Below are 23,224 nucleotides of genomic sequence, written 5' to 3'. Positions count from 1 at the left end.
TTCTCAGGCAAGAAAGAATGGGTTGCCATTTCCTTCTCCAGGAAATTTTTCTGATTCAGGGATTGAACCTTCATCTCTTGCATTGCAAGCAGAATCTTTACCACTTAGCTACCTGAGAATCCCATATATGTATGCATATATACAAATGTGTACACACACACACACACACACATACATTTATATATATATTATATATATATAACAGATTTAATCTTTCTAAAAATGCATCTGTATAGGTATATATATATATATATACACATATATATATATTTCTCTGTGTGTGCATATATATATATATACACATATACAAATTCAGTTCAGTTCAGTCACTCAGTTGTGTCCAACTCTTTGTGACCCCACGGACTGCAGCACACCAGGGCTCCCTTTCCATCACCAACTCCCGGACTTTATTCAAACTCGTATCCATTGTGTCAGTGACGCTATACAACCTCTCATCCTCTGTTGTCCCTTTCTTCCCCTGTGATCAATCTTTCCCAGCATCAAAGTCTTTTCCAACGAGTCAGTTCTTCGCATAAGGTAGCCAAGGTATTGGAGTTTCACCTTCAGCATGAGTCCTTCCAATGAATATTCAGGACTGATTTCCTTTCGGAGAGACTGACTGGATCTCCTTGCAGTCCAAGGGATTCTCAAGAGTCTTCTCCAACACCACAGTTCAAAAGCATCAATTCTTCAGCGCTCAGGTTTTTTTATAGTCCAACTCTCACATCAATATATGAACACTGGAAAAACCATAGCCTTGACTAGACAGACCTTTGTTGGCAAAATAATATCTCTGCTTTTTAGTATGCTGTCTAAGTTGGTCATAACTTTCCTTCCAAGGAGCAAGCATCTTTTAATTTCATGGCTGCAGTCACCATCTGCAGTGATTTTGGAGCCCACAAAAATAAAGTCTGTCACTGTTTTCACTATTTCCCCATTTATCTGTCATGAAGTGGTAGGACCAGATGCCATGATCTTAGTTTTCTGAATGTTGAGCTTTAAGCCAACTTTTTCACTCTCCTCTTTCACTTTCGATAGGCTCTTTAGTTCTTCACTTCTGCCGTACATGTGGTGTCAACTGCATATCTGACGTTATTGATATTTCTCCCAGCAATCTTGATTCCAGCTTGTGTTTCTTCCAGCCCAGCATTTCTCATGATGCACTCTGCAGAGAAGTTAAATAAGCAGGGTGACAATATACAGCCTTGACGTACTCCTTTTCCTATGTTGGTAATTTGATCTCTGATTTCTCTGCCTTTTCTAAAACCCATTTGAACATTTGGAAGTTCACGATTCACATATTTTTGAAGCCTGGCTTGCAGAATTTTGAGCATTACTTTACTAGCGTGTGAGATGAATGCAATTGTGCAGTAGTTTGAGCATTCTTTGGCATTGCCTTTCTTTGGGATCGGAATGAAAACTGACCTTTTCCAGTCCTGTGGCCACTGCTGAGCTTCAAATTTGCTGGCATATATTCACTAACTGGATGTATAAAGGAATTCCCAGAACACTCATTGCAAAGACTTGGAGAGAATCATCTCACTTTTTTCATCAGCAACCTTATGTGCACTGTTCACCTTATCAGTAATAAAAGATAATAAACATAATGAGTTCTATCATAGCTTATTTACCTGAACATCAAAGCAATGCTTGCTGTAATAAACTACTTTACTGAGAAGGACAAGAACAGAAAATAGGTGACAATAGATTTTTCTCAAGTAAATTAGTTACTAAATATATTAATATTAGAAGAAAATTTAATTTTTAAGATTTGAAGCATTGTATCACATGAGAATAAATGATACTAGATTAGAGGAAAACCAAATGGCATAGAGTCCATCTGGGAGTGAGCATTGTCATGTGATTTTCAAGGAGAAAATATATATAAGTACAAACAAGGCCAATTTATCCAGACTCACATCAGCTGAATCTTCCTTTGCAATGTCAGTTGTCCTCTGATTCAGTGTAATGTCTTCACATCTTCCCGTTCATTTCCCCTATGCTTAAATTCCTTCATGCCAGCATCACAAATCTGAAATGTGGCTTGTCAAAATGTTTTTTTTGTGACTTTTCTATAAATTTTCTTTTCTCCAGAAAAACTCACAGAGGCATTTCAGCTCAGGTGTTGATGCTACCTAATTCCATACCCAGCCCATTACCTATGGTCCATCTTTGCTGCTTCAAATGGCATCTCACCATGATGAAATAGCATCTCCCATCTCCCTGTAATCATTTCCACCCATCTTTGCCTTATTTTATTTTGTGGTCTGGGACCATGCATTAAAAATATTTGTGTTTATCTTAACTGTTTACACATGGTACACATTGAAAAAATTAGAAAATAAGTGAGTAAATAAATAAATGGCCCATCTGAGAATAAGTAAAACCTGAGGAAAAAATACTATTTTCCAGTCCTGTCCCAGATGTATTTTGAAATCACACCATCTTCTTATTTTACATTGGAACAAAAGCATTTCCAGTCCTTCATGTGGTTAGAAATCTAAACACTGCCAAAGATACATCTCTCATTTCACACTTCAGCAATGATGCAAAAGATCATTTTATCCCCCTAGGGCTTGAAATAATGGGTAGTCTTTGCATGTGCTCCAGTTGGAAAAGACTACAGATTACCTACTGTTCCTTTTACCCACCCATACTTATTCATTCACCAAATCATCACCACTAAAAGCTTCATTTTTTAACAAGAAGAAAAAACAAAAGTGAGAGCAAAACACTTGTAAATGTGTTAACTGCTAAGTAAATGTTAATTATCCATTCAAAGTGGCAGTCTGTCTCTTTTGTGTATACTAAGTGATTGGAATATGTTGTGTGAGGTTACTCACCTCCAAAGCCAGGCAGATTTTGTAAACTTCTCTTTCAAAGCATATCATGTGCAAGATTTTACACCAGTTCTTCAGAGAGAAGGCACAATATCAATCCAGCAGGTAAATAAATAAATGATGCTTGCGGACAGGGCTCCAGGTAATTTCCTTTTATCTCCTTTTGTTTTTGTTTGAAGTTCAAATATTAGTTGATTTTATCCTTTTGCATACTTTATTAGTGCTGATTAATTTAGATGTGATTTTCTTTTTCAAGTGCAAAAGGTACAATTTTCTGAGTAATGCAATTAACAGTTTACTTACAAAAATTATAATAGTTGAGTCACTAACACAAGTGTTGAATGAACTATATTTAACAGTTTTTGGTGAAATGGGAAGTCAAGGGATTATGTAAGTACTATGTTTACAGACTCAGAAACCATTTACTTGCTTCAGCGACTGTGGGCTGGTTCCTTCCATTATCTAAGCTTTCATGTCTTGTCTATAAAATTCTGATGACAAACCCTAATGCACAGGGATGTCATGAGGATATAACTAAGTTTCCTGTTACATAGTAGTACTCTTCAACTGTTTTATTTTAGCCTAATCTAAATAAAACTGTTTAATGCAAATTAATCAGGTTCATTGTTACAGGGATCCAAATATGCTTTCAATTCAGTTGATTTTTGTTAAGCAAGTCTCCTTATGAAGCCAACAGTGAATTCTATAATTCTATATGGGCTCAATATAATTAGTATCTCCCAAAACTAATTTTCACAAAGCATTATAAATGAACATAATTGGTATTAAGAGAAAACTGTTGATAGTCTGTGTTCACTCATTAAATGAAGATACATATTTAGGTCTTTTCTCTCCCTTAACTGTCAAGCATTCTCTAAGTCAATGATTCACTTCCCTTGCTGCTATATCCAGAACACATGCTCTAACATAGCTACCAACAAATATGTATTTAATTTCAACAAAGTATAAAGATGTTACACAGAAAACACATCCCACACCCACAAAGGGCTCTGTTGATGGCGATACTTACTTGACAATATAACTGAGAGTTTTAGGCAAGAAGGTTGCTGAAATTTCATTGTACATTCTTCTCTACATTTTGATTTTTAAAGTGTATTCATGTGTAATATTTAAAATAACTAAAGAAAAAATATTATGACAGAGATGTTAAACTGGAGTGAGAAAGATATTATGCACATAGGACGCACCCTATCTTTGGCCTGCTGCTCTGCTATAGTCATTTTGAATGTTTTAATAATTGTTGGATAAGGGGTTCTGAATTTCTGTTTTTCACTGAGCCTGCCTATTATATAGATGGACCTTCATATATATAAAGGTGGTATTATAAGGTAGAGTGTGGTAAAAAAAAAAATGAGCAGTACTCAAAGCATTGATAAGATGAAAAGAAAACCAAGTATTGTGTCTAATAGGCTAAAGTAGATGAAACAAACTAACAGGAACAGGTTTTGCAAGGCATGTTCTTACTGCTGCAAATGGTCCAGCCTCTAATGTGTCTTTACTCATTTTCAAATAGGCCAAGCCCTCTATTCCAACCTAAAGATGATTAGAATTCTATGGTTATGAGATTTTTCAACTTTGGAGCACTAACATTTTAAAGTAGCATCTGTTCACTCAGATAGAATAGGTTCTGAAGTGCAAACTAATACCTTTTAGTAATCAAGAGTGTGGATGTTTGATTAACTTTGTGAAAGTTAATTCCCCTCTCCTTTAAATTTAAATGTTCTACCCTTCTAATGTGTGGCTGGCATGCCCTTTTGAAAGACCCCTTTGGGAACTGATCATGTCTATAATTCATGCAATAGGAACAACTCGTTGTCAACTGACTGACAAGATACTGTCAGATGGGTCACTTTGTGACACCTTTGAACTTAATTGGTACAAATTGTCAAAATCTTAGAGTTGCTTCTGAATGCACAAGGTTATTGATCCAAGCCATCAAACTAAGTAACATCAAGAAGATATGCATAAAATCTAACTTCTTGAAAATCATTATGGACTCATGAATGGACTCTTGTAAAACTGGAGAGATTGTTCAGCCCCAATGCCCTCTTTGTTCATATCCCTTTTCTAAATTATACACATACACATACTGATTTGAGCATGTGGACATGATGCATTGTGCCTAGCTTTTCTTAAGAGAGAGACTGAAATTTGGGCCAACTGACTTAGGAAGCCAAGCTATGGCAGCTGATTGCTTCAGCAAACAGATATGTAGAGATGCCACAGTGGCAAATGGCGCTGAAAGGCATGAGAAAAGTGGGACAGGAAAAGTGCTGGGCAACACACAGGATGATTGATGGCATGCCTGTTTTGCTGGGTGCCATCTGTTGAAGAGTACAAGGAAATAAATGGATAGAGTGTAATCTTTAAATAGCTTGTTACTTTTATGAAATCAATCAATGTAATAGAACTTAAAATGTACATGTCTACTTGCCCTCCCAGATTCTAGCCCTTTTCTTCTCCTGTCAGAAATATTTTTCATAAGTGAAAAGAGGTCTGTTGCCATATGTGCTTTAATATGATAATTTTTAAAGCTTATATTTTCTTTTCTTTAACAAGTCAAGAAGAAGAAAAAAATTCAATTGCATAGATTCTATTTCAAAAGTCACTTGAGAAAAGATTTCCAGAAGAAGTTATTTCCCATTTTGCAGTTGATTATTTCATTCACTCACACTCCCTGGTGTTCAAAGCTGTAACTTTAATTTATAGTAGAAAATGAATAGTCAAAATAGACTAATATCACTGTGCATTTTAGACACCAGAATTGTAAAAAACGTTGATTGTACCTGTCATTGATGGGCCCTTAATTTGAGTAAGATTTCTTAATAACTTATATGTTTATTAAAACCTGCTTTAATGCCCAATACTTGCAACCCATCTCTTCTCTCTGCCTAACTCTCCTAGAGAAAATTAAAGGATTTTATATGTACATCAACATCTATTGTTTAAAATTCCTAAAGTCATTTGAATTAACGTGAGAGTATTTTTCAGTGAAATGTCACCAATGCTTTCTATACTGAGTACAGTGGACAAGTCTCATATATTGATGGTAAGGTCCAGCTTATATTTTACACAAAAATATACATCATTATTGATGAAGGGAAACGTGTCTACATTTCCATAAAGAATTTGCATAAATCTCCAGAGCAATAGGACTTTAAAATAGCCTATGAATTTTTTTCTCTTGCAAGTCAAGCTCCTACAATGAAATTAAAATAAGATAGGTTAGGTCTGTGCTATAAAATGAAAACACATATTTTCAACTGCATGTGTTAGAAAACAGATGGAAAGAAAACATTCTATTCTTTCATTCATTCATTCATTTCTTAAGGCTGTTTACACTGATTTCAAATGTTATTACATATCAACACCAGCATTAAGCCAGGATTTAAGCAGGTAATGTGTAAAGATGAGCTCAGTCTTATCAAAAGAAAATAATTTATTAAATTCAATACAACAATTTACAGTGATTATAGGTCTTTGTCGTAAAGCAAAGTTTCATTAACCAGATATTTATTTAGAGAGAAAAAATGCTGTAATATCTTTAATCAAGTTTTAAAGGTACTGCTTTGGGCCTTGAAATAATCGGATGGTAACTTCTGTGAATCTGGTTTTTAAAAAAAATCTAGGATCTCTTTGCTTCCTATCCCCAGTGTCTCACCAATAAAATGGAGTTTCTTTTAGCTCAGTCCTAATGCTCTTATAGCACAGAGAAAAAAAAAATTAAACCATTTGAAATAAGAACTTAGTTATTTCTCCTTCTCTGTCTGATTTACTTAGTATGACACTCTCCAGGGCCATCCATGTTGCTGCAAATGACATTATTTCACTCTTTTTAATGGCTGAGTAATATCCTGTACATATACGTACCACATCTTCTTCATCCATTCCTCTCTTGATGCACAAGGTTATCAACCCAAGCCATCAAACTAAGTTACATCAAGAAGAGATGCACCATAAAATCTAACTTCTTGAAAATCATTATAGACTGTATAGACATATAAACATTTAGGTTGCTTCTGCGTCTTGACTGTTGCAAACAGTGCGGCAATGAACATTGGGATGCATATATATTCAGATCACATTTTTCTCCAAACATATGCACAGGAGTGGAATTGTAGTGTCATGTGGTAACTCTGTTTTTAGTTTTGTAAGGAACCTCCATAGTGTTCTCCATAGTAGCCTTACCAATTTACATACCCATTGACAGTGTAGGACAGTTTCATTTTCTCTGCATCTTCTCCAGCATTTATTGTTTGTGGATTTTTTGATGATAGCCATTCTGGCTCATTTGAGGTGACATTCCATTGTGGTTTTGATTTGCATTTCTCATATAATTAGTGATGTTAAACATCTTTTCATGTGCCTATTGGCCAACTGTTTTTATTCTACAGAAACATGTCTATTTAGGTCTACTCAGGGACGGCGGAGCCTGGTGGGCTGCCGTCTATGGGGTCTCACAGAGTCGGACACGACTGAAGTGACTTAGCTAGAGCAGCAGCAGCCCATTTTTTGAGTGAGTTGTTTGTTTTGATGCTATTTAGCATCATGAGCTGTTTGTAAATTTTGGAGGCTAATCCTTTATTGGTCACATCATTTGCAGATATTTTCTCCCAGTCTGTGGGTTGTCTTTTCATTTTGTTTATTGTTTCCTTTGTTGTGCAAAACCTTTTGAATTTAAGTAGGTCCCATTTATTTTGCTTTTATTTCCAATATTCTGGGAGATAGATCAAAAAATATATTGCTGTGATTTATGTCAGAGTGCTCTGCCTATGTTTTCTAGAGTTTTATAATGTTAGGTCTCACATTTAGGTCTTTAATCCATTTTGAGATTATTTTTGGATGATATCTTTTATATTTGGAATCTATTTTTTTTTTTTAATTATTATTATTATTTTTTTTAATTTTAAAATCTTTAATTCTTACATGTGTTCCCAAACATGAACCCCCCTCCCACCTCCCTCATAAAGAAATGATACAAGTGACCTTACTTACAAAAAGAAACAGGCTCATACATTTTGAGAATGAATTTATGGTTTCTTGACGGATGGGATAGTTAGGGAGTTTGGGAAGGACATATACACACTGCTATATTTAAAATAAATAACCAAAAATGACCTACTGAATAACACATGGAACTCTACTCAATGTTGTGTGGCAGTCTGGATTGGAGGGGAGTTTGAATGAGAATGGATACATGTACAGGTATGGCTGAGTCTGTAGACAGTTCACCTGAAAGTATCGCAACATTCTTTGTTAACCAGCCATATCCCAATACAAAATACAAAGTTAAAAAGAAATAAGAACTTCGTAAAAATTATAAACCTAACTAGATACCAGCAATCTGAGCAGTCAAAAAATATTTCTTCCTAAAAACTCAGTAATTAAATTCAGAAAGATTTTTTAAAAGAAATTTAGCATGTGAACAGAAATCAAGTTCAAAGCTAGTTCCTTCTCCTTCTAATATCAGCTAGAGACTTCCAGAACATGATCCTGTTTTGATTTACTCCAGTATGTTGGGCTGTGCTGAAATCAAGGCAGTTAATAATACATTAATCCAGGCCTCTCCATCAATTCGTTAAATATTTAATATTTATTGAGATCTTACTAGATTCTCTGCTAGGCAATGTATTAGTATTTGGGCTTACAGACATAAAAGATACAATCCATACATACCATTGGAAAGAATTTAAAAAGTAAAGAAAGAAATTAAAATATAAAATGTCATTCCAAACACCTGAAAAGCATTTTCCTAATCTCTACCGTACTGGCTTGTTACTATTATTGTAAATAGACGAGTAAGTAAATAATTGTTATTCAAGTGAGAATAGGGATGACAACCTCATATAGAAAACAAACAAATGTGAGATCAGTTCCAGTGATGTGCACGTGTTTGTGGTTTCACAGCAGGAGTGTTGCTTGAAAGATTTCACGTGTTCCAAATTGCTGAACTGTGTCTGCTTTTTGCTCTAGCCAAAGGAACATGCTGCTTTGGGGCAGGGGTGCTAAATAATAGTGGTTGAACTGGAGAAAGCAGTTGAAAAAAGGAAGAAGTAAGAACAGAGCATAGGAGAAAGAAAGTAGTACAGCTTTCTTACCAAAGTTCAAGGGTGTGGTGGAGGAAGAATATAAAATATATATGGGATTATCCAGTCTTCCCAAGTGGTACTAAAGAACCTGCCTGCAATGCAAGAGCTGCAGAAAATGGAGGTTTGATCCCTGGATCAGGAAGATCCCTGGAGGAGGGCATGGCAACCCACTCCAGTATTCTTACCTGGAGAATCCCATGGATAGACAAACCTGGTGGGCTACAGTCCACAGTGTCTTAAAGAGTTAGACATGACTGAAGAAACCTGGCCAACACAGGAATATTCACACTGTTACAAACTAATAATGAACACATCTATTAAGCGCAGACAACCACCTGGAACAGCAAAGTTGGAAGAACAGGCGGGTTTTTCATCTTGCTATTATCTTGTCCCCTTCTTTAGTGCTTGCAGTGTGCATATATATTCTTATGCATATATGTTATTAATCAAAATTTCCCACACAACCTAATTTTAAGAATGCATATAGGTAGGAAGCATCTGTCTCTCCAGTATCATATCATTTGTAAGTGTCTTGAGCAGTGCCACACCATGATTGTGATATTGTGCTATAAACTCAGGCTGACATTACAGAACAAGGAAGTCAGGAGTGTAAAACAGTTATAAGAACAGTCAAGGATCAGAGCAGAAACACTGATGAGAAGAGAAATAAGAACTTCTCTAACAAGATGAGGTGAAGTTACAGTAATAAATTAAAAAAAAAAAAACATAAATACTGTTGCTGCTGCTGCTGTTAAGTCGCTTCAGTCGTGTCCGACTCTGTGTGACCACATAAATGGAAGCCCACCACTCCTCTGTCCCTGGGATTCTCCAGGCAAGAACACTGGAGTAGGTTGCAATTTCCTTCTCCAATGCATGAAAGTGAAAAGTGAAAGTGAAGTCACTCAGTCGTGTCCGACTCTTCGCAACCCCATGGACTGAAGCCTATCAGGCTCCTCCATCCATGGGATTTTCCAGGCAAGAGTACTGTTAGAGCCCTCCAAACACCTAGTAAAATATCTTATGCCTGGTAGATGCTCCATAAATATTGATACTTGCTATCATGTGGGTCTCAGTGTTGGTCATAGTTCTTCTACTTGACCTCAATATGCCAACCACATTCTCCACCCAGTTCCAACTGAACACAGTATATACTGTGCATATACTACATGAAGAAACAAAGCATATTTTAAAATATTTGACAGGATCCAAAGGCAAAGTAAGTTCTTTCCAAAAAGTAAAGGGGAGACATTTCAACAATGTGTCCAAAAAAGAAAAGACAACCATAAAAGTGTTTGATATGTGTAACTACAAGGTTTTATAAAGCAGAGACATCACTTTGCAGACAAAGGTCCATCTAGTCAAAGCTATGATATTTCCAGTAGTCATGTACAGATATGAGAGCTGGACCATAAAGAAGGTTGCACACTGAACATTGATGCTGGAAAAGTCTCTAGAAAAATCCCTTGGACAGTCAAGGGACAATCTAGGAGATCAAACCAGTCAATCCAAAAGGAAATCAACCCTGAATATTCACTGGAAGGACTGATGCTGAAGCTGAAGCTCCAGTACTTTGGCCACCTGATGCAAAGAGCCAACTCATTGGAAAAGACCCTGATGCCCTGATGCTGGGAAAGATTTAGGGCAGGAGGAGAAGAGAACGACAGAGGATGAGATGGTTGGATGGCATCACTGACTCAATGGACTTGAGTTTCAGCAAACTCTGGGAGATGGTGAAGGATAGGGAAGCCTTGGATGCCACAGTCCTTGGGGTCACAAAGAGTGGGACACAACTTAGCAACTGAACAGCAAAAACAAGGTTTTATGAATAGATGATATCTGCGAACACAGAAAACATTTATTTAAAGGAGTCCAATAACTCAATCTTAAGGCCCATCATTAAGCAAAATGGAGACTAAAGAAGTGCTCTCAAAATGCAAATAGACTTGACTAGTTTAAGGTCCCTCTCTGGAGTCCTAGCCTTTAAGACTTTAAGAATTGAATTGGAAATAAGATTATTGATTATATTCAGTTCAGCTCAGTTCAGTTGCTCAGTCATGTCCGACTGTTTGCGACCCCATAAACCACAGCACACACACACCAGGCTTCCCTGTCTGTCACCAACTCCCGGAGTTTACCCAAATTCATGTCCATTGAGTTGGTGATGCCATCCAACCATCTCATCCTCTTCTGTCCCCTTCTCCTCCTGCCTGCAATCTTTCCCAGCATCAGGATCGTTTCAAATGAGTCAGCTCTTCGCATCAGGTGGCCAAAGTATTGGAGTTTCAGCTTCAACATCAGTCCTTCCAATGAACACCCAGGACTGATCTCCTTTAGGATGGGCTGGTTGGATATCCTTGCAGTCCAAAGGACTCTCAATAATACCAGTTTAAAAAATATGTGTCATTTAAATAAGTAAATCCAGATGACCCAAATTAAATCAATCTAATTTCTATGACACATTCATTTTCTTTCCAGATGTTTCAATTTCCAACTGAATAATTTCTGGCAAGGTAACTGAACTACTGGTGTTATTTATTTATTTGTTAATTCAGTCCTTTGTATATCTAATCATTAGGTTTTTTTGCCATATAGTTGAATAATGAATTTTAACAGTAACTTTTGGCAAGTTATGTAAAAACACTATGGCATATATATTTGTAAATATATATCATCAGATGGTATTGTAGGACTAAGTTGGAATTGACTAAGAAGCTGTGAGTTCATTGTGCCAGCTGAAGCTAAGAGGACAGGTTTTTGCTTTTGTTTTTCAGTTTAAATAAAACCTGAAGATATTGCTGTGGAAACCTGGCTCAAGCTGTCTGGCATTCTGCCTAGAAGAGAATCTTTGACAGTATTCTTCTTTAGGCTACCGTGTTTAATTCTCCATACAATGTAATTCACCAGGATCTTGCAATTGTTTCATCTGCTTCCCTCTTTCCTATCTTTCCTAAAAGTTCATTCAACTCTAGATCCTTACAAAGTTGCAAAATGAATCATCTACACTTTGCTGACAGTTCTTTTTGAATTCAATATGGTATTGTCATTCACAACTGGAAAGTACCACGTGATTCCAGGTTACTACAGAACTCAGAGCTAAGAGTAGTAAATATTCTTAAACCTAATGGCGACATTTAAAAAATGTGCTTCTTAACTTTATTTTCATGTAAGTTTTCACTGGTTGGGGATTATCAGTCAAAGTGAAAGGTGGATTAAGAAGCATTTGTAGCTTCTGATCTGCTTATAACAAAAACAGTCTGCTTTACATCTGCTTTATAGGAAGAAAGTACTCCCTCCACAAAAATGCTTAGAACATATCAAGGGAAAAAGTCACAATCTCAAATGGACTAGCTTTCCACTTCTTGTTTGCTTGGGGCTTTTGGATTTTCATGTCTTGATATTTAATAAAATGATTTTCCCACACCCCATAGTTTCACAATTTCTTGAGAGTTGCCGCTTCTCTTCTTACTGCAATCAACAGCCACCACTTCTACAGTGACTTTATAGAGGGTCAATCACAAATAATAACACATTCCAAAAGCAAAACTGTTGGATTATGTAATCACTTATCTGTGAATATCTTTTGATAATTTCATGAGGTCTTGTGAGTTTCTTAAACAGATCCTTCAGTTATTCAAAACCATCTCAGGTCTTATTATTAATATCTGCTCAATTCCCCTTGGCTTGAATTTAAGACAACTCTGTCACTCCTTTTTTTTTTTTTTAAATAAAGTGTGTTGGGGATAAAAACCATGAGAGTTTATAAAATATTTTATATTTACCATGTACTTTGGGATCTCTTCTAGTTTTGAAAGGAAAATTTCAGTTAAAAATGTAAAATTACCTTCGATTTCTCACCTTTTATTTGAGAGTCTTTGTTTCTGCCCTAAGATTTAGCTTCTTCACCTTTTCTTAACAGAGTAAGCTTTCAATATAAAAACTGCTGATTTATTTCTTATTCCACAATTATTTTTTTCTTCTTAGTATCACATTGCTCAGATTCCCTTTCCTCAGTCAACTTTTCTGGCTTCTTTGAAATTTGTTCAAGGTTTCTGAAGCAAAAGTTTAACTAAGGCTTGCTATGTACAAGATATTATGCTGTGATAGAGGCAGTTTTAGTGACTATGTTCCTTGTTCTTTGCTTTTATGTGAAATAATAACAATGTGAGAGAAGTCAAAGGTTTTCATGTGTTGCTTCACCATTTTCTTTTGTCTTTTTCCTAGAAATGAGAGACCCCTCATATCCTCCTAATCTGAATGGTCAAAGACTATAAATACTCTTTCCAATCAAAAACTTTTTCTTACAAGAAGACAAGCCTTATATATTAAGGTTAAATACGGAATGTTCTTGTAGGTTATAAATATGAGTAACAGATATAACATAGATTTTATTTTCATTTGGCATAAATAAATAGAGTTGTAATTCAGAGTTTAACAATTGAATGAACCAAAATGTTGCAACTGAATTAAAATAAAGGAAAATACTGAAATTTATCTAATAGAATACTGTTATAATCATCATTTTTAATAAGTCTCATGAGATTACCTATCAAAATTTTTAAATGGCAAATATCATAGAGGAGACGGAAATGGCAACCCACTCCAGTACTCTTGCCTGGAGAATCCCATGGACGGAGGAGCCTGGTAGGCTGCAGTCCATGGGGTCGTGAAGAGTCAAACACTACTGAGTGACTTCACTATCATTTTTCACCTTAATGCATTGGAGAAGGAAATGGCAACCCACTCCTGTATTCTTGCCTGGAGAATCCCAGGGACAGAGGAGCCTGGTGGGCTGTCGTCTATGGGGTTGCACAGAGTTGGACAATGACTGAAGCTACTTAGCAGCAGCAGTGGGGAATATCATAGATTGGTTCCTTCAAAAGCATTACTGAAGAAAAGGACTTCAGTGGAAGCATGGCTAAGGAATAAGGCAATGGCAAAACCTTATATTCTATTAATGATACCATCAAGAAAATGAATAGACAATTTACTGCATAGGATAAAATATTTACCAATCACACATCTAATAAAGGATTTTTATCTAGAATATACAAAAAACACATAACTCAATAATAAAAAGACAAGTAACTCAACAAAAAAATGGAAAAAAGTATTTTAAAAGGTACTGCCCCAAAGATAAACAAATTATCAATAAGCACATGAAAAGTGATCAACATAATTAGTCTTCAGCGAAATGCAGTCAAAACCACAATGAGATACCACTTCATACATATTAGAATTGCTATAACCGAAAAAACAGAAAATAAGAAATTTTGGCAAAGATAAAGAGGTATTGACACTCATATGTTGCTGCTGTGCTAAGTCGCTTCAGTCGTGTCTGATTCTCTGTGACCCCATGGACTGTAGCCTGCCAGCCTCCTCTGCCCATGGGTTCTCCAAGCAAGAGTGCTGGAGTGGGTTGCCATTTCCTTCTCCACGTAAGTTGCTTAGGGGCATGCAAAATAGTGCAGCTGGTTTGGAAAACAGTTGGGCCATTCCTCAAAATGTTCATCATAAAGTTCCCAAGTGTACTGTGCTTAGTTGCTCAGTCGTGCCTGATGCTTTGTGACCCCATGAACTGTAAGCCTTCTAGGCTTCTCTGGCCATGGAGATTCTCCAGGAAAGAATACTGGAGTAGGTTGTCATGCCCTCCTCCAAGGAATCTTTCCAGCCCAGTGATCAAACCCAAGTCTCCTGCATTGCAGACAGATTCTTTACCATCTGAACCACCAGGGAACCCCAAGAGTACTGGAGTGGGTAGCCTATCCGTTCTCCAGGGGGATCTTCCCAAAAGTTGCATAAGACAAAGCAATTCTACTCCTATGTATATACCAATGAGCAGTGAAAACATAAATCCACATAAAACCCTATACATAAATATTCACAGAAGCATTATTAACAATAACCAATAACTAGAAACAACTCAAATGTCCATCAACTAATGACTGTATAAATAAAATGTGATCGGTATATCTACATATTGAAATATTATTTAACAATAAAAGAAATGAAGTTATGATGAATACTACAAAATGGTGGAATCTTGAAGACATCACACTCAGTCGAAAAAGCCAGTCATAAAAGGATTACATACTATATATTTCCATTTTTATAAATTGTTAGAAATTTATAGAAACAGAAAGTTGACCAGTATTTGCCAAGTGCTGGGGACTGTAGGGAAAATGTGTAGTGGCTGCACTTTGCGTCAAAAATATCTCAGAACTAGATTTTATTGATGGTTGCTCAACTCTAACAATATACTAACAAAATTTTAAAAACAACAAGTACAAAAACAAAAAAATTTGCACTATATCCTTTAATTGGATAAAATTTAATGTACAAAAGTTATATCTCAACAGGCTGTTTTTTAAAGTAATTGTGAGTATGTAATAGTAATTACTACTCTCAAATTTAATTAAACCCCAGATAAAAACATTAGATATTAATATAAGGAAAACTTGTCATTGATTCATGCTAAGTCGCTTCAGTATGTCCAACTCTTTGAGACCCTATGGGCTGTAGCCCACCAAGCTCCTCTGTCCATAGGATTCTCCAGGCAAATTACTGGCGTGGGTTGCCGTGCCCTCCTCCAGGGCATCTTCCTGACCCAGAGATGGAAACCGTGTCTCTTATGTCTCCTGCATTGACAGACAGGCTCTTTATACTAGTGCCACCTGGGAAACCCCTCATTCTTAGCAGCTTCTGATTTAAGCATTTTGCATTTAGTTTCTCTATGTATAAAACTGAGCACTAAAACAACGTTAAGTACATTTCTCAATAGCCAACAATTTCACTTAGAAGCCCCATAACTTATAACTGTACCCTTTATTAAACTATCCTATCCAATTTCAATAGTGGAAATCCCAGTGCAGTCCAGGAAACTGTCAAGGACAGTAGTTTGCTGGCTTCTATTTATGACAGAACAAGTAGACCACAGTACAATCACACATTGTCACAATCTGCCCTCCACATACACAAGGGCAGGGGAACATCAAAAGCAGCACTGGATCTTACTTTAACAGGACGTTCCCAGGGTGTCTTTATGCGGCCTTCTCATATATTAGAGCCTAGGGAAAGTAACAAGATTAACCATCTATGAATTACTAAATGACTATGCTTCTTTACTGAAGATCATAAGCAAGTCTAAAATACACCACAAGAAATTAAGTATAAAACTCTGGTAAATCTAACGTTCTATCATTGTCTTTAAAAGCATTCTCCCTCAGGCAGATGTCACTAATTTGGTCTGCCTCTAAATTTAGGCTTAATTTTGGCATCTAAGACTTTAAGAAGTGAAGCTGAAACCCAAGGCTGCCTAATTTATCTCTAATCTAAAGCCAAGTGCAGGAGATTATGTTATGAACACTTGTAGAAGAAAAAACTCAAGTAAATCTCAGAATTTTTTTTTTCTCTCCATTTTTTCAGGGACACTCACAATCTTACTCAAAAATAAATACACATGAGTTGATGAATAAACATCATATGCAACTTTGGAATTTCCCTTTTAGAAGTTAAAAACTTTCAAAAAGATAGCAGACTACATTACAAAAAATTTGTTTCAATTTTTTTTTTTTAGTTTTTTGAAATAGTAAGCAAAGTTATTTACATCATTAAATCAAGTTCTTGCATTAAAGTCAAAATAAACACACAATGACTGAATTTTTAAAAGTTACTTTTAATTACAGACTGAAATTTAATTGATTCTATATAATAATTAATGTATGGTTTTGTCAAGATATCACAGAGTGTCTGCTTAGTAAAAAAAAAATGAAAGAAACTATCTTCAATAGACCAATTGATTCTAATATGGAAATAGCCTGAACCATTCTGTAACATTATGTCCAACAGCATATATTAGACCATGCTTCTTAACCAATATAATAGGATGGCAGAGGAGAAATTACAGAGTGAATAACCTTCAGTTCCGTTCAATTCAGTTTAGTTCAGTCGCTCAGTCGTGTCTGAATCTTGGCGACCCCATGAATCGCAGCACGCCAGGCTTCCCTGTCCATCACCAACTCCCAGAGTTCACTCAAACTCATGTCCATCGAGTTAGTGATGCCATCCAGCCATCTCATCCTTGGTGGTCCCCTTCTCCTCCTGCTCCCAATCCCTACCAGCATCAGGGTCTTTTCCAATGAGTCAACTCTTAGCATGAGTTGGCCAAAGTACTAGAGTTTCAGCTTCAGCATCAGTCCTTCCAATGAATATTCAAACTGATCTCCTTTAGGATGGACTGGTTGGATCTCCTTGCAGTCCAAGGGACTCTCAAGAGTCTTATCCAACACCACAGTTCAAAAGCATCAATTCTTTGGCACTCAGCCTTCTTCACAGTCCAACTCTCACATCCATACATGACCACAGGAAAAACCATAGCCTTGACTAGACGGACCTTAATCAGCAAAGTAATGTCTCTGCTTTTGAATATGCTATCTAGAGTGGTCATAACTTTCCTGTCTAGGAGTAAGTGACTTTTAATTTCATGGCTGCAATCACCATCTTCAGTGATTTTGGAGCCCAAAAAATAAAGTCTGACACTGTTTCCACTGTTTCCCCACCTATTTCCCATGAAGTGATGGGACCACATGCCATGAGCTTAGTTTTCTGAATGTTGAGCTTTAAGCCAACTTTTTCACTCTCCTCTTTCACTTTCATCAAGAGGCTTTTTAGCTCCTCCTCACTTTCTGCCATAAGGGTGGTGTCATCTCCATATCTGAGGTTATTGACATTTCTCCTGGCAATCTTGATTCCAGCTTGTGCTTCTTCCAGCCCAGCATTTCTGATGATGTACTCTGCATAAAAGTTAAATAAGCAGGGTGACAATATACAGCCTTGACGTACTCCTTTTCCTATTTGGAACCAGTCTGTGGTTCCATATTCAGTTCTAACCGTTGCTTCCTGACCAACATACAGGTTTCTCAAGAGGCAGGTCAGGTGGTTTGGTAGTCCCATCTCTTTCAGAATTTTCCTCAGTTTATTGTGATCCACACATTCAAAGGCTTTGGCACAGTCAATAAAGCAGAAGTAGATGTCTTTCTGGAACTCTCTTGCTTTTTCACCTATCCAGCGGATGTTGGCAATTTGATCTCTGGTTCCTCTGCCTTTTCTAAAACCAGCTTGAGCATCTGGAATTTCATGACTCGATAAAGGACAGAAATGGGATGGACCTAACAGAAGCAGACGATATTAACAAGAGGTGGCAAGAATACACAGAACTGTACAAAAAAGATTTTCAAGACCCAGATAATCACGATGGTGTGATCACTCACCTAGAGCCAGACATCCTGTAATGTGAAGTCAAGTGGGCCTTAGAAAGCATCACTATGAACAAAGCTAGAGGAGGTGATGGAATTCCAGTTGAGCTAGTTCAAATCCTGAAAGATGATGCTGTGAAAGTGCTGCACTCAATATGCCAGCAAATTTAGAAAACTCAGCAGTGGCCACAGGACTGGAAATGGTCAGTTTTCATTCCAAGCCCAAAGAAAGGCAATTCCAAAAAATGCTCAAACTACTGCACAATTGCACTTATCTCACACAATAGTAAAGTAATGCTCAAAATTCTCCAAGCCAGGCTTCAGCAGTTCATGAACTGTGAACTTCCATATGTTCAAGCTGATAACCTTATTCATGTATATATTTACTTATATCTGCTGCATTCCCTAAAAAGTATTTGTGTGCCTACTATAAAAAACTTGTGAATGGGCAGGAAGCATTTGTAAAGATATTAGAACCCTTTAAATTTGGAAAGAGAAGAGAGATAAAATAGTGATGCAATATTCAGAGCAGGTTGGCTACTGAACACAGATCTTATTTTTACTGGAATCTTACTTGCGTATTATCCATGCCTGGAGGTAAATAATCATGAAGTATCCATTAGACAAATCAGGTGTCAGTGAAAGCTTTCAGCAACACCTTGGCAATCTTAGAAATTATTTTTACATCAGCTGTCACCACTTACCTTCAGCTCCCTAACTGAAACACTGTGCTGCTGGGAAGAAACTTCAATTGGCCCTGTTGCTGTAAATATAATATCAACAAAACTTTCCTTTCTAAAATTGCTATCTCTTGACCTTAAATCTCACAAACTTGCATTAACTTACAGCTATGCTACAAAGTTCTTGAATAACTTTCTGATGTCTCATGTCCTTAGTTTTCTCTCCTAAAAATGGTGACAATATCTGTTCTATGATTAACACAGCACAATAGTGTGAATAAAAAAAAAAGTGTAACAAACTGCTGGTGTAGGCTATTTAAATAATTTATGTTTATATGACCATTTACTTTCTACAAATTGATTTTAGTTGCTTGAAGCAAGTACAAGAGATCTAAAGAGGAGACCCATAGATTAGGAAACTTGCTGTAGCCTACATGATACAGGAATACAATAGAGATAGAGGGTCCCTATTGATAGTTACTTAATTTATAAATTAATATCTGTATCACTTTAGAGGCTATGAAAAGTTCTACATACATATTATCTCATTTAATTATCTCATAGCTCAGAGAGAACTTTAGTATATCATTTGTAGATAATAATATTTGCTGACATGTAAGAACTGAAAACCTGACATTGTTCTAAACACTGTACATATGCAAATATTAACTATTTTACTATCACAGCAATCCTATGGAGTAGATATTTTAATTCCTCCTATTTACAGATGAGGAATCTAAGTAGAGAACTACTAACTAACCTGATCAGATTTATCAATTCAATAAAAGTTATATGTCAAAGCCAAGGCCCATGCCCTTAAGTACTGGATTGCTGTTCTGCTGTATAGATGAAACTAAGATTCAAGCTACAACTTGAATAGGCTTCTTAGCTCATCTGCATTTAAAGTCTATAATCTTAACTTTGAATCATTTTGCCTTTCTTGAAAGCAAAGTATTTGTCATTAAAATAAGAATTAATAGGCAGGGGAAATGACACCATGGATATGATTATAATAAAAATGATATAAAGCATTTACATTTCCAGCCAGTACACAAGCTGACTTTATCAGATCTTTTGTGAGAGTATATATTTCCTCTAATGTAATATTAAAAGTAATGTAAAATACCTAAAACTCTTTATCTTTCAGAAAATGTAATCATTAGTTTATGCTCCTTGACTTTTTTCTTTTTACATCAAAAAATTTTACTGGCAAATTGTGCCATTTTTCTTGCTTCTAGCCACTGGTTCAGTAGAAGTTGTCTTTTTGTTATATAGTAATATTCAGTGTTTCATTATTTCTGAAAAATTATAAAATAATCTTTAAAAAAACCTCCAAAATTCTCAACATTCTCAACATTCTCAACATTCATATTAAAGCAACTGTTTTAAGTGTTCAACAAGTTCTTGATCAAAATATATACAAATACATACAAATATGAGAATATGATGACATTCATTTAAAAATATATAGTCACTCTTGTAGAAATTTTAGTATATAAATTGAAGAATGTTCCACTTAAAATTCTGTTTTACCAGGTTGGTTGATTTAACCCTGTTTTATATTCAGATAAACTAGCTGTTATTTACTATCTGCATACTAGTTCTTCTACAAGTAAGTACAATTCACTTTCCTTTTAACTTTTTCCTTATTTGGTTAGTTCACAACTATTGAAAAGTCAGAAATGGAAATAAATCCTTCTAAATAGGGGTAATATAGGTTGAACTAAAATTTGTAAATTACTTCATAAAGCAAAGGACAAAAAAATCTGCTGAGATTTGTTTTCTGCTCAGGGTTTTTTTGCCTTACACACAAAGTCTGACTTTGTTCATGTCATTTCCCCCCAGTGGGATAAATGATAGTTATCAGAGGCTACTTTATCTATAAATATGTCATTCAGTTCAGTTCAGTTCAGCCGCTCAGTCGTGTCTGACTCTTTGCGACCCTATGAATCGCAGCACGCCAGGCCTCCCTGTCCATCACCATCTCCCGGAGTTCACTCAGACTCAGGTCCGTTGAGTCTGTGATGCCATCCAGCCATCCCATCCTTGGTCGTCTCCTTCTCCTCCTGCCCCCAATCCCTCCCAGCATCAGAGTCTTTTCCAATGAGTCAACTCTTCTCATGAGGTGGCCAAAGTACTGGATCTTCAGCTTTAGCATCATTCCTTCCAAAGAAATCCCAGGGTTGATCTCCTTCAGAATGGACTGGTTGGATCTCCTGGAAGTCCAAGGGACTCTCAAGAGTCTTCTCCAACACCACAGTTCAAAAGCATCAATTCTTCGGCGCTCAGCCTTCTTCACAGTCCAACTCTCACATCCATACATGACCACAGGAAAAACCATAGCCTTAATTAGACAGACCTTAGTCGGCAAAGTAATGTCTCTGCTTTTGAATATACTATCTAGGTTGGTCATAACTTTTCTTCCGAGGAGTAAGCGTCTTTTAATTTCATGGCTGCAGTCACCATCTGCAGTGATTTTGGAGCCCAAAAAATAAAGTCTGACACTGTTTCCACTGTTTCCCCATCTATTTCCCATGAAGTGATGGGACCACATGCCATGATCTTCATTTTCTGAATGTTGAGCTTTAAGCCAACTTTTTCGCTCTCCTCTTTCACTTTCATCAAGAGGCTTTTTAGTTCCTCTTCACTGTCTGCCATAAGGGTGGTGTCATCTGCATATCTGAGGTTATTGATATTTCTCCTGGCAATCTTGATTCCAGCTTGTGTTTCTTCCAGTCCAGCGTTTCTCATGATGCACTCTGCATATAAGTTAAATAAGCAGGGTGACAATATACAGCCTTGACGTATTCCTTTTCCTATTTGGAACCAGTCTGTTGTTCCGTGTCCAGTTCTAACTGGTGCTTCCTGACCTGCATACAGATTTCTCAAGAGGCAGGTTAGGTGGCCTGGTATTCCCATCTCTTTCAGAATTTTCCACAGTTTATTGTGATCCACACAGTCAAAGGCTTTGGCATAATCAATAAACCAGAAATAGATGTTTTTCTGATTAATTTGCAGGAAGAAGGCAGTGAGAAAAGTAGTTTTGTTTTTCCAGAAAAGCTTGTGTGGTAGCTTGTTGTGCTCAACAGTTTGGGTTAAAGTGGCAGAAAAACTCACTAATCCCAAGTAAATCTTTGGAGGAAACCCCCATGGTCATACAGTGTTCTTTTCAGTAGACCCAACAAGTTGTATTATGTAAGCCTTGATCTCCAATGTTGTTGAAGATGAAAAACAAACCTCTAATCTGGCTCTTTTCTAGAAATAGGAGAGAAAAGAGTATTAATTTCTGCTGAAAAGATTTAGTAGAAGGAAAAATAACTGAAACTCAGAAGCTTTTTTCTATCATTTTTTTAATAGACACTGCAGATCTTCATTTACATTCATCAACTTGTATCTTTACTCCCTTTGTGATAAATGCTGTTGTAAAATGTATAAAGAGCAAATTGGCATGAATCTTGCTATTTCTCCTTTTGAAAGGCATAGACACAAACAGGTTAGATGAAATTTTGGAAAAACAAACAAACCAACCCTCTCTCTGCTAAAACAAAGCCAGCTGTCTTCTATCCTGGAGAAAAATTAAAACCAGTATCTTAACTTCTATAAGGAAGGACCCATGACTTTAGAAGGCAAAATTATTTTCCTGGACCAGTGATATTTCAATGTTGAAAGGAGTATTGGTATCCACACTAGACCTGACCTCCTGTTTTCAGAGGAGATGAGCATGTCTGGAAATCCAGGAGCTCCAAAAGATAGATAGCAATCTCAAGAAATAGACAGGGAAATAATGGTAACAGTGACCATTTTATTATCTTCTTGAGCTCAAGATCATTGCAGATTATGACTGCAGCCATGAAATCAAAAGACTCTTGCTCCTTGGAAGAAAAGCTATGACAAATGTAAACAGTATATTACAAAGCAGAGACATTACTTTGTCAACAAAGACCCATCTGGTCAAGAATATGGTTTTTCCAGTAGTCATATATGGATGTGAGTTGGACTATAAAGAAAGCTGAGGGGAGAAGAATTGATGCTTTTGAACTGTGGTGTTGGAGAAGACTCTTGAGAGTCCCTTGGATTGCAAGGAGATCCAACCAGTCCATCCTTAAAGAAATCAGTCCTGAATATTCATTGGAAGGACTGATGCTGAAGCTGAAACTCCAATACTTTGGCCACCTGATGCTGACTCATTGGAAAAGGCCCTGATGCTAGGGTAGATTAAAGGCAGGAGGAGAAGTGGGAGACAGAGGTTGAGATGGTGGGATGGTATCACCAACTCGATGGACATGAGTTTGAACAAGATCCAGGAGTTGGTGATGGACAGGGAAGCCTAGAGTGCTGAAATC

This window comes from Budorcas taxicolor, chromosome 3 (genome assembly GCF_023091745.1).
Source record: "Budorcas taxicolor isolate Tak-1 chromosome 3, Takin1.1, whole genome shotgun sequence".
Taxonomy (NCBI): Eukaryota; Metazoa; Chordata; class Mammalia; order Artiodactyla; family Bovidae; genus Budorcas; species Budorcas taxicolor.
This window is presented reverse-complemented; position numbering follows the sequence as displayed.